Below are 13,110 nucleotides of genomic sequence, written 5' to 3'. Positions count from 1 at the left end.
AGTACATCAAGTTGTTCGTAGACAAGGACATCAAGATATGATGACAATAGCATCACAACAAGCAGCACCATGAACAACAACTGAAGGCAGCATACCAGATGCAATGAATGCAAAAGGAAGGTTGTTGACAACATAGAGGCAGAACAAATTTGCAAGCTCAAGCAGATCTACTTGTGGTGAAAGCAACTTTGGATACTTAGGCTACGAGGTGACGACGCAACATGAAGATAATGTGAAGGCAGAGAACAGAACAAAGAAGGAGTTGCATGTGCTCAAGCAAAAACTCAAGGAAGAACAAGAGTTACATAAACGAGAGAATGAGTTGCAGCAGGAATAGGCACAACATGGGGCGCAACATGCACAAACAGATGAAACTGTGCCCGTACAAGTTATAGATTCATCCAAATAGTTGGCACGGATCAGATAGGGTAAGTGGTGTTGTTGATCGCATGCAAGGGAATTCAACAGCATGCATGTCATTGTGCACATGCATGTGATCTAACCCATTTGGCACACTCACCAAGGAAAAGACAATAAGCAAGTCCAACTGGAGCTGAACGTGTAGTTGACAATTGATGCCCATGACCACTAGCACACACTGGAAGATTAGCATAGACACTATGCATCAGTGTGTTGTCGGTTCCTCTGCACCCAAGAAGACCATGCACATGCTAGAAGATGAGTTGGATGAAGGAGCCATGCCAATGCACTCGGATGCAATGGAGGCAAGGGTTTGCTTCAACAATATGTCACCATAGAGTGCATGCACACCATCATGGACGACCAAGCTTGGCATCAACTCATCACCTTCACCATCACAAGCTTGTCAAAGATTTGTTCTCATCACAACGGAACGAGTGTCATTGATGTCTTGCATGACTTTCTCAATCCATTTTGTCTCACATGGGCACATGTGCATTGTAATGTAACGTCTTGTCAAGTGGAATTTCAAGTGTCGATAGTTGGATGTAAAATTCATAGAGTAGATGAAGAGTCATGAGGGTAGATGAACTGTCACAAAGGGGAATGTCAAGGATCACTCCACCCTTTGCTATAAATAGATCCTCATAACTCATTGTAACAGCTTTTGGTCAGTCAAGCTTCTAATAGGACTATCTTCGAGAGAGCTTGGACAATATTGTAATGAGCCTTGGCTTCTCCACTACGCAGAGCTAGTATATCTCTTTGGAGGAGTAGGCGGTTGTGGCTATAATGTTCCACTGTCGGACATAGAGGTTAGAAATGCATGTATTGTATGACTGGAACTTACACTTATTAATATAATAGATCCAGCACATTTCATGCATATGTTGTATTGTATTCTATGCTATCTAGTTTACTCTAAATGATATATGTATTTTTTTGGTTACACATGCATGTATGGACTTTTCTATGTATGTATGTATGAATCTTTCTGAAATGTTTTGTTGTTTTAACCATCACTTTGGATTTCCAACTAACTTGTCTTCCATGTTGTGATGCATCTTTGCTCGTGTGTTCCCTTCTTAACTCCATTCTATCACAAGTTTCCAAGGGGCTCACTCATCTCACCCCCTGTGTGTTTGAACCTCTCATGCAGCTTCCTTTGCTTGCTACAACTGCCACACCCTTGCTACCAACAGAGACATCTTACTTTCCTTTGTACGAAATCGCAATCAAGGCATTACCGTACAACCAACTGCTAGGACTCCTACACCAAACAGTCTGACATCTAATTGGGACTTCTTACCGGGAAGATCTCCTTACATGTTGGCGGGTCCAGCATTGTCAATAGGAACAAATATGTTGTCTGGTATGACATGATTTTAATTGATAACCATCATAATAGTAAGACAAGAAAACCTATATTTAAAATTTTATGATTGTGTGTATGGCAAGAAAACAGGAAGTGTAATTGCCATGTTCGGGTAACCTAGTAAGGTTTCTCAATGGGTTCCAGGAAACCTAGAATACCATTGGGCACATGGGAAGGAAAGTCCATTATTGGAAATCATGAGTAATGGTGCTCCTAGTAGTTACATGGGCACGAATAAAGAAAACTATATGTAGGTTAAAAATTGTCAGTGTATGAATAGCATGATCAATAAATGTTGAGTCTAATAAATTGTTGAATATTGCAATAACAATAATATCAATTGATAGTGTTGATGATGCCAACAAGGTAAAAAGAAACGAGTTTGGTGAAGAAATATTTTGGGATTGGGTTTGGAAAATTGTTGTTCCAAATGAATGCATACTTTGCATGTTGGGGATCCTCTTAAACTTCACCTTGTTTGATATGTGTGTGTGTGTGTTATAACCATGAACATGATTGGGACTAAATTAATATATGAATATGCTATTTTGATTGATAGATTTTCATAGGGATCATTCTTATGAATTTAATACATGAATGGATGACATGTTTCATATCCTCAGTTGTGTGAGGAACCAATTGGGAAAGAGAAATCCTTGACTAATTTATGATTTTATTATCATATTATTATGACACTCATGATTATGAAAAAGGAATGTTGAAGGTTATGTTAGAAGATAAAGAGCAAAGTGATATGTGCCATGTAACAACCAAATCTTGAATATAAGACTCCATGACCACTGAGTGCTTGCATTATCTGTTAAACCACTCAATGCTTGTGATTTGGTTGTTACACCGCTAAGTGTTTTCCTTATGTATTAAACCACCTAGTTCATGTTGAATGATCAAATAAATCAATGGGTATTTGTTCTTTAAACTAACCAATCACTTAGTGTTTGCTAACTAGATAATGAATAAACTTGAATATGGAATCAAGGGGTGTTTATAGTTAGACTGATGAACCACTTAGTTCCTGCTAAGTGTTTTCTAACTAGATGAAAAACCACCTTCATAGTGGAATCAATCCCTCGATACTAATCACACTTCCCCCATGTGATTTGGGTGAAACCCCTGTGTTTGGAATATAGAGAGAAGGAAAAAAATGAAATGAGACTATCTGTGCTCTACATGAACCCTTATGTTGTTTTGTTGATTCAACCAATGTGGAGTAACAATAGGAAGTTGTTGAGAACACCTGAGAAATGGGATATGTTGATTATATATGCATGAATGGCTAAGAAAACATTCAGATGAGTTGAGTTTAAAGACAAAGTTAAACACTACAAGGAACTATGTTGAGTGCTTTCCTTCGGGTTGAGAAACAATCAAATAGTTCAACTTAAAGTTATGATTTGTTGTAGCTTGAATTTATGATCTAATATGATTTTGTTGTGATATGAAGTGAATTACAACTACAGAGTTCACCTCATGAACAAAATTGTTGATAGAAGTATGATTTAAAATTGTTGAGAATTTCCTTATGATGAATCTCATGAAAAATTCATGTGCTTATGATGAAGGAAAATCATGGAACTACCAACACAAGCATATGAGGTTCGCTACAAGAGAAACAATAACAACTTAAAGATATCAGAGTGCGCTATTAGCGCTAAACATGGATATGATCAGCACTCTGGAAGGCAAGACATCAAGCTAGACAAGGCACATCAAGAGGTATAGAGATCCACTAAAGAGTGTTTGACCTAATAAAATTTTATTCTCTTTCAGTTGTTGGGAAAGCAACCGTGTATGTCAAATATGATCATAACTAAGTTGTATTTATAAAACTCACAGTGATTTTATGGTAGGGTTTAAGCATGATTTGTAATTATATTCAGGTATAAAACATCGAGGAGGGTGATATTCCAAGGGGGTGGGGTTTGTGAAATCCCATTTCGGTTAATCCCCTATTGTAAATAATATAGCCATTTTTTTATAATTAAAAAAATGATTGAGATATGGGACATGGATTTCATAGCTTGGGGAGAGAGATTTCTTATGAAGTTAAAGGAAGCTGGTTATTAATTCCAGTATGGGAAGCTGAATGATGCACCTTAAATGGGTTGAATGTGCATTGACTTCAACTAGAAATGGAAGGAAGAGATCCATACTTCTCTTGGAAAAATCTGCAATGGAAGAGGACAAAAATTAAACTACAGAAGAAAGCCAAGAGGGCTTGCTAGCTGAGAATCACATGAGTAGTGGCTTGCCTAAGGACTGAAGAATCCACTAGAAGTGGTTTCCCTTAGGACTAATGAACCCACTAGAAATATTGTAGATTGAAGTAGTGGTTTTCCTTATGACTAATGAACCCACCAGAAATCTTGTAGATTGAAGCAGTGACTTTCGTAAGGAATTATGAACCCACTAGAAGTGGATTTCCTTAGTGTTGATGAACCAACTAGGAAGCTTGTAGATTGAAGCAGTGGCTTGCCTAAGGACTGATGAGCCCACTAGAAGTTTGTTTCCTTAAGGATGATGAACCCATTTCCTTAAGGACTGATCAACCCATTGGAAGTGGCTTGCCTTAGGACTGATGAACCCACTACTACTAGTTAGGAGAGAATCACCCAAGTACTTGGGGGGATGATGAACCATCGGGTGTAGCCTTGGGGCTGAAAACATTGGTGCTTTATCTCACTTATGAAATACCTAGAGAAGTGGTTTATATGATCCTACAGTAACTTATCCATCTGATAAACCTTCCCATGCTAGAATGAAACTCTTCACCTGGAATCTAGTTGTGACTCTCTGTTTTGGTAAAGAACCCCTATATTAATGTTGACTAAGTTAAAGGCCCCGTGGTATAACAACAAAAAAAAATTGAGGACACTTGAGAGAAATGGGTCATGTTCTATGTATCTAGTAGCATTGGTTTTGTTCCTTTGACCACTCTTCCTCAAGCTCTGAAATATGGCTCGAGGGTGACTGGTTGCAAGAAATATTGCAGTGCGTGCCAATCTAAGGTTGGGTGGAGAGTTTAAATACCAACCTCAGTTTTCAATTCTATATTCAATACAAGATAATTGTTTACTTATTCTCTTATGTATTTGAATTTTATATACATGTTATTTGTATTGTTTAAATGTCCAAGGAAATGTGGAGGAAGGTGATTTCCTATGGGAATATGGAATGTTGGTTCCTTGTGTAAATTTTATGTGGAATGGTTGATTCCTATATTTTCTTCATGAGGATGAATCTCATTAATTTTCAGTCCTGAGAGATATGTGAATCCTTATGTCAGTACGAACCTAAAATCGATCTATGATGTTTCACTGAATTGGATGGACATGGTCTTAAATTCGATTTATGTGCTCTATGTTATTGAGGTGTTCTTAATGAGTGGAATTTATATATTCTCATGTGTTTGAGAGTGTGTTGAGCTTCCCTGTTTTTATGTTGTTTATGTTAATCATTTATGAGATCTGCGTATTTTAATAGCCTAATTTTATCGTTGTCATGGAAAATATGGCAATTAAATGTTATCGTGTGCTTCAACACATTAGTTGATAATGTGGGTGTGCTAGTTGATGGCCTTCCTAGTTTAGGTATGCATTTAGGGATCTAAAATATCCCATAATGTTAATCTTTAATTTCAGATTAGGAAGTAAAATCACTCTTGAGGACGTAAACAAAACATAAAGGAATTCTAGTCTACTTAGCTTGGGAAAATTCTAAGCTAAAGAGGGTTGAAAAGTTATAAGTGAGAACTTTGTAATAAAACCTAAGTCAGGGAGGGGCTCGTTGGTCAACAGTTAGGTAAGTCGGCCTAAAGGTTGCATCAGAATAAAGTTTATGCCCGAGATAGGTGGGGCCCAGTCGGGCCTTACCAAGTCGGCCTAGTTGGAGGTTGACAGTCAAAATAGTAATCTCGGTAATGGTGTTAATTCAAAGTTCAGGTCCGAGTTGTTCGAGATTCAAGCAGGTCAAAAGTAGACTAGTTCAAGACATGTTAAGGTGATTCATTGGTTGTGGTGATGGGGACCGACCTCGACTATGCTAAATCATGTGTGTAAGTTTTTTCCCTTCCACGTGGACTTATCCAGAAGTGGTGCATGGGCACCACATGAGATGCTATGTGGGTTTCACGTGGCAGACATTGATGAGTACTAGAAAATTATATATACAGATTAATGGAACACATAAAATATTGCATAAACATAAATACAAAAACACATAAAAAAAGAGAGACACAAATATATGCGGTTCACCCAATTTGGGCTACGTCCACGGAGAAACAACCAATCCTTCCTTTCATATTATCCATCAAAATGAAGAGGTACAACCTACAATAGATCCACTATAATATCCTCTTTTCTCTCACACAACCTCCTCCTCTCTCTCTCTCACTTGGAATAATAATAATACACAATCGCAATACAATTCACTCATATAAACCGAGAGTTTCCTTCTAGGGAAAAGAACACTAAATTAACATAACTTCTACCATCATATGTATGCTTAATGAATGACCTAGATTGGCTATGAAATAAAAATATTTTACATGTAAACTTTCATCTATTTTTAGCTTCAAGGGTGTTTCCTTTGAAGCCCTGCTAGGGGGGCTCTATAAAAGTAGTCATCACCCCCCCTACACCTCCTTGGCAGCTATCATATGAGTGGTTTTGTTGCCTCCTTTAGGAACTGGGGTACAACACGGCTAAGACCTTTGAATCAAGAAGATAATCAGGCTCCACACCCAACAATATCCCACTTGGAGACTGATTATATAAACTCCATCGTTGCTTCATTTTCTGGACAATGCTTCCACTTTGGACTTGAATGTTTCTCATCTCCATCATCATACTTGAAGACTAATTAAAAATGAGCAGAAACTTAGTTTCTCCCTCGTTACAAATTTTTTTTAAATATCTGTAGGATTATGGCTATTGTGTATCTTTTCTAGCTTCAACTGTCCATCTTCCAACATTGACCATATGAAATGGTGCTTGAGTTGTATATGTTTAGTCTTGGAATAAAATGCTGAGTTTTTTGCAACTTGAATGGCACTCTGGCTATCACTTTATAAATTCCCATCTCCTGCTTCTTTCCCAACTCATCCATAACCCTTTGTAACCAAATCATTTATTTACTAGCCTCTATAGCAGCAACATACTCTACTTTCCTTGTTGAAAGTGAAACAATTTTTTGCAAGTTTGAAACATAACTAACAATTGTTCCAACTACAGCAAACACATACTCTGTGATACTCCTCCTGCTATCTCTATCACCTGCCATATTTGCATCAACATATCCCTGTAGAGCAATGTTTGCACCACCAAAGCATAGTGCTTGATTTTTGGTACCTCTCAAATACCTTAGAATCGACTCCGACTACCATCCAATTCTCTTTTCTTGGATTGTTCATATACATGCTTACAACTCCCACTACATGTGCAATATTAGGCCTTGTGAAAACCATTACATACATTAAGGTTCCAACTGCTGATGAATATGGAACTTTACACATATAATCCATCTCTTCCGGAGTCCTGGGACGCATCCCCTTAGTTTGAAATGCTAGCCAACTATGTACTAATTGGTTTTGCATTCCGCATATTAAATCTTTCCAACACCTTTTCTATGTACTCACTCTGAGCCAATGTTAATTTGTGATTTTTCGTGTCTCTAGTTATTCTCATACCAAGGATTTATTTTGCAACACCTAAATCCTTCATTGCAAATGAATTTGCCAATTTTCCTTTGAGCACATTTATTTCCTACATGTTAGACCCTACATCAATCATGTCATCTACATATAATAACAATATAATATAGTTTCCATCATTGTTATTTTTAAGATAAACATAATTATCAGATTGACATCTAGTATAACCTTGTTCATACATAAACCTATAAAATTTTAGATACCACTACCCTGGAGCATGTTTTAAGCCATACAAACTCTTCTTCAATTTTCACACTAACTTCTCCTTCCCTTTGACCTCATACCCTTATGGCTATTGCATATATATTTCTTCTTCCAAATCCCCATGAGGTTGTCTTTACATCTAACTGCTCAAGATGCAAATATTTTGCTACCACTAGACTTAAAATGGTTCTGATTAAAGTTAATTTAACAATAGGAGAAAAAATTTCATCAAATTATATACCTTTATTTTGTGCAAACCCCTTCACCACAAGTCTAACCTTATAACTCTATTTACCTCCATCTTCTTCCTTCAACCTGTAAACCCATTTATACTACAATTTTATTTTACCTACAAGCAACTTGACTGAGTCCCAAGTTTGGTTATGCATCAAGGATCCATATCTTCTTCCATAGCTTACTCCCAGTTCTTCCTGGTTTCTACCTGCATTGCTTCCTCATATCTTTCTAGTTCACTAGAATCAGTCAACAATACATAAGGTATTATTCAGGGGGTCTAATTATCCTAGTAGATCTTCTAACACTACTTTCAAGTGTTTGAGGTGCTTGCTGTTGTTGTGGTTGTTAATCATTATGATTTTCAAGTACCTCTACTTTATTTGTGATCTCATCAAGCACTGTGTATTCTTTGTTTTATTTTTCTTGTTTCTTTTCCTGTATATGATCCGTATACAAGACCTTTTCATTGAATATGCCATCTTTGCTTCTAGTTATTTTTTGATTTTAATAATCATATAAGTGATAACCAAAATATTTAACACCATATCTAATAAAGGTACATTTCTTTGATTTTTCCTCAAGCTTTGTGTTATTTTCTTTATTAATCTGGACAAAGGCTTCACAACTGAAAGTCTTTAAAAATGAGTAGTTTACATTTTTACCTATCCATGCCTCCTCTAGAATACCACCATCCAAGGAACTTGAAGGCCCTTTATTTATTAGATAAACAATAGTATCTACAACATCTACTCAAAATTGTAAAGGTAATCCTGCATGCAATCTCATGCACCTTGCACGCTCTATGATTCTCATGCTCATCCTTTCTAACACATCATTTTCCTGTGGCATTACTGGAAGTGTATTCTCTCTTCAAATTCCATGCTCTAAAACATACTTATCAAACTCTTTGTTTCAGTATTCACCTCTATTATCTAATCTGAGACAATTCAACTTATTTCATGTATCATTCCAAACCAAAGCTTTCCATTTCTTGAAAGTATCAAATACATCATATTTATTTCGAATACAATAAATCTAGGTTTTCCTAGTTGCATCATCAATAAAAGTAGCATAATAGCGAGAGCCACTAGGAGATGATACCTAATAAGTTCCCCATACATCTGTATAGAAAAGATCTAATTTTTCGTACTTCTTTTATTTCCCAACTCTAAGAAATTTGACTCTATTATGTTTTCCATAAACACAATTCTCACAGAAATTAAAATCAACATGGTTCAAACCTGGCAACAAATTTCTTGAGTGAAGAATCTGCATCCCCTTCTCACTCGTGCCCAAGCCTATGATGCCAGAGTATCGAATATTCTCTTGTAGATGTTAAAGAATTAAAAAAATTAGAAATACTATTGCATAAATACAATGTATCAACCTTTTCTCCTTTTGTTATTACTAGGGCTCCTTTAGGGACCTTCCAGGTTTTTGTCTGTATAAGTAGTTACACAACCTTCACCTCCCAATTGCCCTGTTGAAATTAGATTTTTCTTCAAATCTAGAACATGACTTACCTCCCTCAATAGCCATTGGTTTCCATTATGTTTCTTTATAAAAACCTTACCCATTCCAACGATTTTAAAGGATTTGTCATCACCCAAACAAACCTGTCCAAAATCTCCTTGAACATATCTATGAAAATGTTTCATAGCAGGAGTGACATGGAATGAGGCCCTTGAATCTATCACCTGGGAATCAATAATATTCTGTAATGAAAGAATCAAAGCGTATTGCAACACATCACCTGTCACATTCACGTCATGATTGTTCTCTTGTTGTCCATCTCCTTCTTTTCCTTCCAATATTTACAGTCTTTCTTTAGGTATCCTTTATTCCCACATTTCTAGAACATTATCCATGATTTAGATTTGGATCTGCCTTTTCTTGACTTACTGCGATTTCCTGGGCTCCTTCGTCTTTCCATTTTTCTTCCCCTAGTCTCTGAATTCAAAGCATTACCTGATGTCTCACTGGAGATTTTCCATCACATTTCCTCACTAAGGATGGCACCAACAACATCTTCAAACTTTAAAGTACTAGATCTAGAGACAAAGTTACTAATAACCCTAACCAGGCCATTACAACGTTTTGGAAATGAGCACATAAATAACAAAGACCTAACTTCATCATCAAAATCTACCCCTATAAAACTTAATAGGTTGATAACCATGTTAAATTCATTTAAATGATCAACAACAAATCCACCTTCTGACATCTTCATATTAAATAGACACTTCATAAGAAATACATTATTTGAGGTTGAGGGTTTTCATATAGTTTGGCCAAGGCTATCATTAAACCTTCTATTGTTGTTTCCTTTGAAATGTTGAATGCCACCTTCATTCCCAGACACAGACGTATGGTTCCTAGTGTACTTATATCGAGAATCTCTTGTTCTACGTCTATCATATTCGTCGACTTCTATGATTTTCCACTCAACGGTAGGTACAAATATCTATTATACATATAATATTCCATCTTCATCTTCCACAGCTAGTAGTTTTGGCCATTAAATTTCTTGACCCTAAACCTGATATCTTTTGCCATTTCTCTCACTTGAACTAGGAACCCTTCTTTGCTGTGAGTTTATCAGCCAAATTGACCTTCGTCTATCATACCACTTGTTAGAAAAAAAAATATATAGATCAATGGAACACATAAAATATTGGGGAAACACAAATACATAAACACATAAAACAAGAGAGACACAGATATGCGTGGTTCATCCAATTTGGGCTGCATCCACAGAGAAATAACCAATCCTTCCTTTTATATTATCTAGCAAAATGAAGAGATACAACCTACAATAGATTTGTTGTAATTTCCTCTTCACTCTCACACAACCTACTTTCTCTCTCTCACTCAAATTAATAATAATACGCAACCACAACACAATTCCCTCATATAAATCTAGGGTTTCCTTCTAGGGAAAAAAATTAAATTAACGTAACTTCTACCGTCAGATCATCTGCCTAATGAAGGACCTAGATTGACTATGAACTTATAATATTTTACAAGGAAATTTTCTTCTTTTTTAGCTTCGGGGGCACTGCCCCAGAACCCCTGCTAAGGGGGTGGGGGTGTGAGGGGCTCTATAAAATAAGACGTCGCCCCCCTAATGGCTATCATACAAGAGTCGTTGTCACCTTGTTTAGGAACTAGGCTCCAAAGTGGCTGAGAACTCTGAATTAAGAAGATAATCAAGCTCCACACCCAACAATGAGGTGTCAGGGTTTAATGCGCCAAACTTAGAATAGCCATAACTTTCGATCTGTATATTATTGGGAAGGTCTCAATGAGTTGGACACAATGGAAATATTTATTTTAAGTTTTGAGGAGTTTGGAAAAGGGAGAAATTTTATGACCCCATTTTCATAATACGATATTGGAGGTCAGGTCAATGATAGTAATGCTCATCTACCCTTAGTATGGGCTATGGGATAGATGGGGTAATGTTACAATTATGGAGATGAAGGGTCAGTGTGTGATTATAAAAATAGAAGGGATGTGTAATCAAGGGGTCCTTCTTGGTTCTTAAGTTAATAGTTTTCTCTCTTCTTTTACTCTCTCATACATCTCTCTCTCTCTCTCTATCTCTCTCTCTCTCTCTCTCTCTCTCTCTCTCTCTCTAAGAAAATTTGAACTAGCAAAGGGATTGGTGACTAGGCCCAAAGAGGTTCAGACCGTATAATTGGTTAAGAGTTATGAGTGACAACTTATGTGATAGGAAATGAATGTGTTCCAACACTTTTTCATTGGACTAGATGGCTCTCAGCACTAGGAATGGTCCTAGTTGTGAGTGGCACATAAAGAATTGAAGCGGGGATGGTCGAGGGACTGAAAAGATCAGAGAAGTACTCCCTTGTGTTATGCATATCTACATGGCCATTTTGTGAATGTGAACCTAGTCAAATATGGAAAGGTTTATCTCTAAGTTTTCCTATGTGTGCAGGAAGGAGAATGGCCTTCACTTCCGGTGTTAAAATTTGCTATGAATCTAAGTGTGTGAAATACCCTTGAGTTAAGTTATCCTCAAGGAATCAAAATCTAGCAGGTATGTTAGCTATGAGAAACAATTGTAGCACAACTAAGCCTATGGTGGGGTGGAACATGGCTTACCCTACTTTAGTTTCCAATATTTTTCTGGCTACCATAAATAAATATTTATTTCTTTGTTAATGATATTTCTGGCATAAATAGTTTAGTGATATGCATTATTATTAATTGTTCTTTTCAAAAACATTACATGTATATGCATTTACCCTTCAAAAAATTTATGATGGCTATAATTGTTATACTATTTGGCTATATATTTTTATATGTATTGAATTTTGTAACAACATCGATTAAGGAAGATAAGATTCCTAAATTCTTCTTTATACATGTCATGTTGGAATTTTGGTTATTTCTTTTGGGAGGTTCTAGAAGTTGAAACTTGAACTATAGTGAGGGGAACTAATATCACTTATTATATTGTCTGAATTTCATATATTGGATCACAATATTTTAAGATATATGATTAGAGGAATTCAAACTTCCTAGATGCTCCTAAAATCATGCATCAAATAAGTCATGTTGACATTTCTACTGTAACTATTATGCTAGGAAGTTTCAGAAGCTAAAAATTGGATCATAGTAAGGAGAAATATCGATGATCATCTCGGCTAACTTTTACATCTTAGGTCATGATATTTTAGGGTATATGATCAGAGGAAGTCATCCTTCTTGGGTTCTCCTAAAATCATGCATCAAATAGTTCATGTTGTATTTTCTGCTATAAATTTTCATCTAGGAGGTTCAAGAGATTGAAACATAGAAGATAGTAAGGGGAACTCCCACTAATCATTTGGTTCAATTTTTAGAACGCAGATTGTTATAATTTAGGAAGTATGCCCTGCTGAAGTTACTATAGAAGTTTGCATGCAAAGTGTTTGAAGAAATGCCTAAATAGTTTAATGATTCATTGCATACAAATTGTTTGATGAAGTTCTCCCATGAAAATGATGTTTTATGGATGGGGATAATTTGATGTATGTTAGCATTGTTGTATGATAGTATTTTCGTAGTTGATCTATGTTTATTTATATGCAAAGCATTTGAAGATTTAATGTGTTAAAGGTGTTTTATTACAATTTGC

The sequence above is a fragment of the Pinus tabuliformis genome, chromosome 3_2 (genome assembly GCF_031772625.1).
Source record: "Pinus tabuliformis cultivar Carrire ecotype Pingquan chromosome 3_2, CPIR1, whole genome shotgun sequence".
NCBI lineage: Eukaryota > Viridiplantae > Streptophyta > Pinopsida > Pinales > Pinaceae > Pinus > Pinus tabuliformis.
This window is presented reverse-complemented; position numbering follows the sequence as displayed.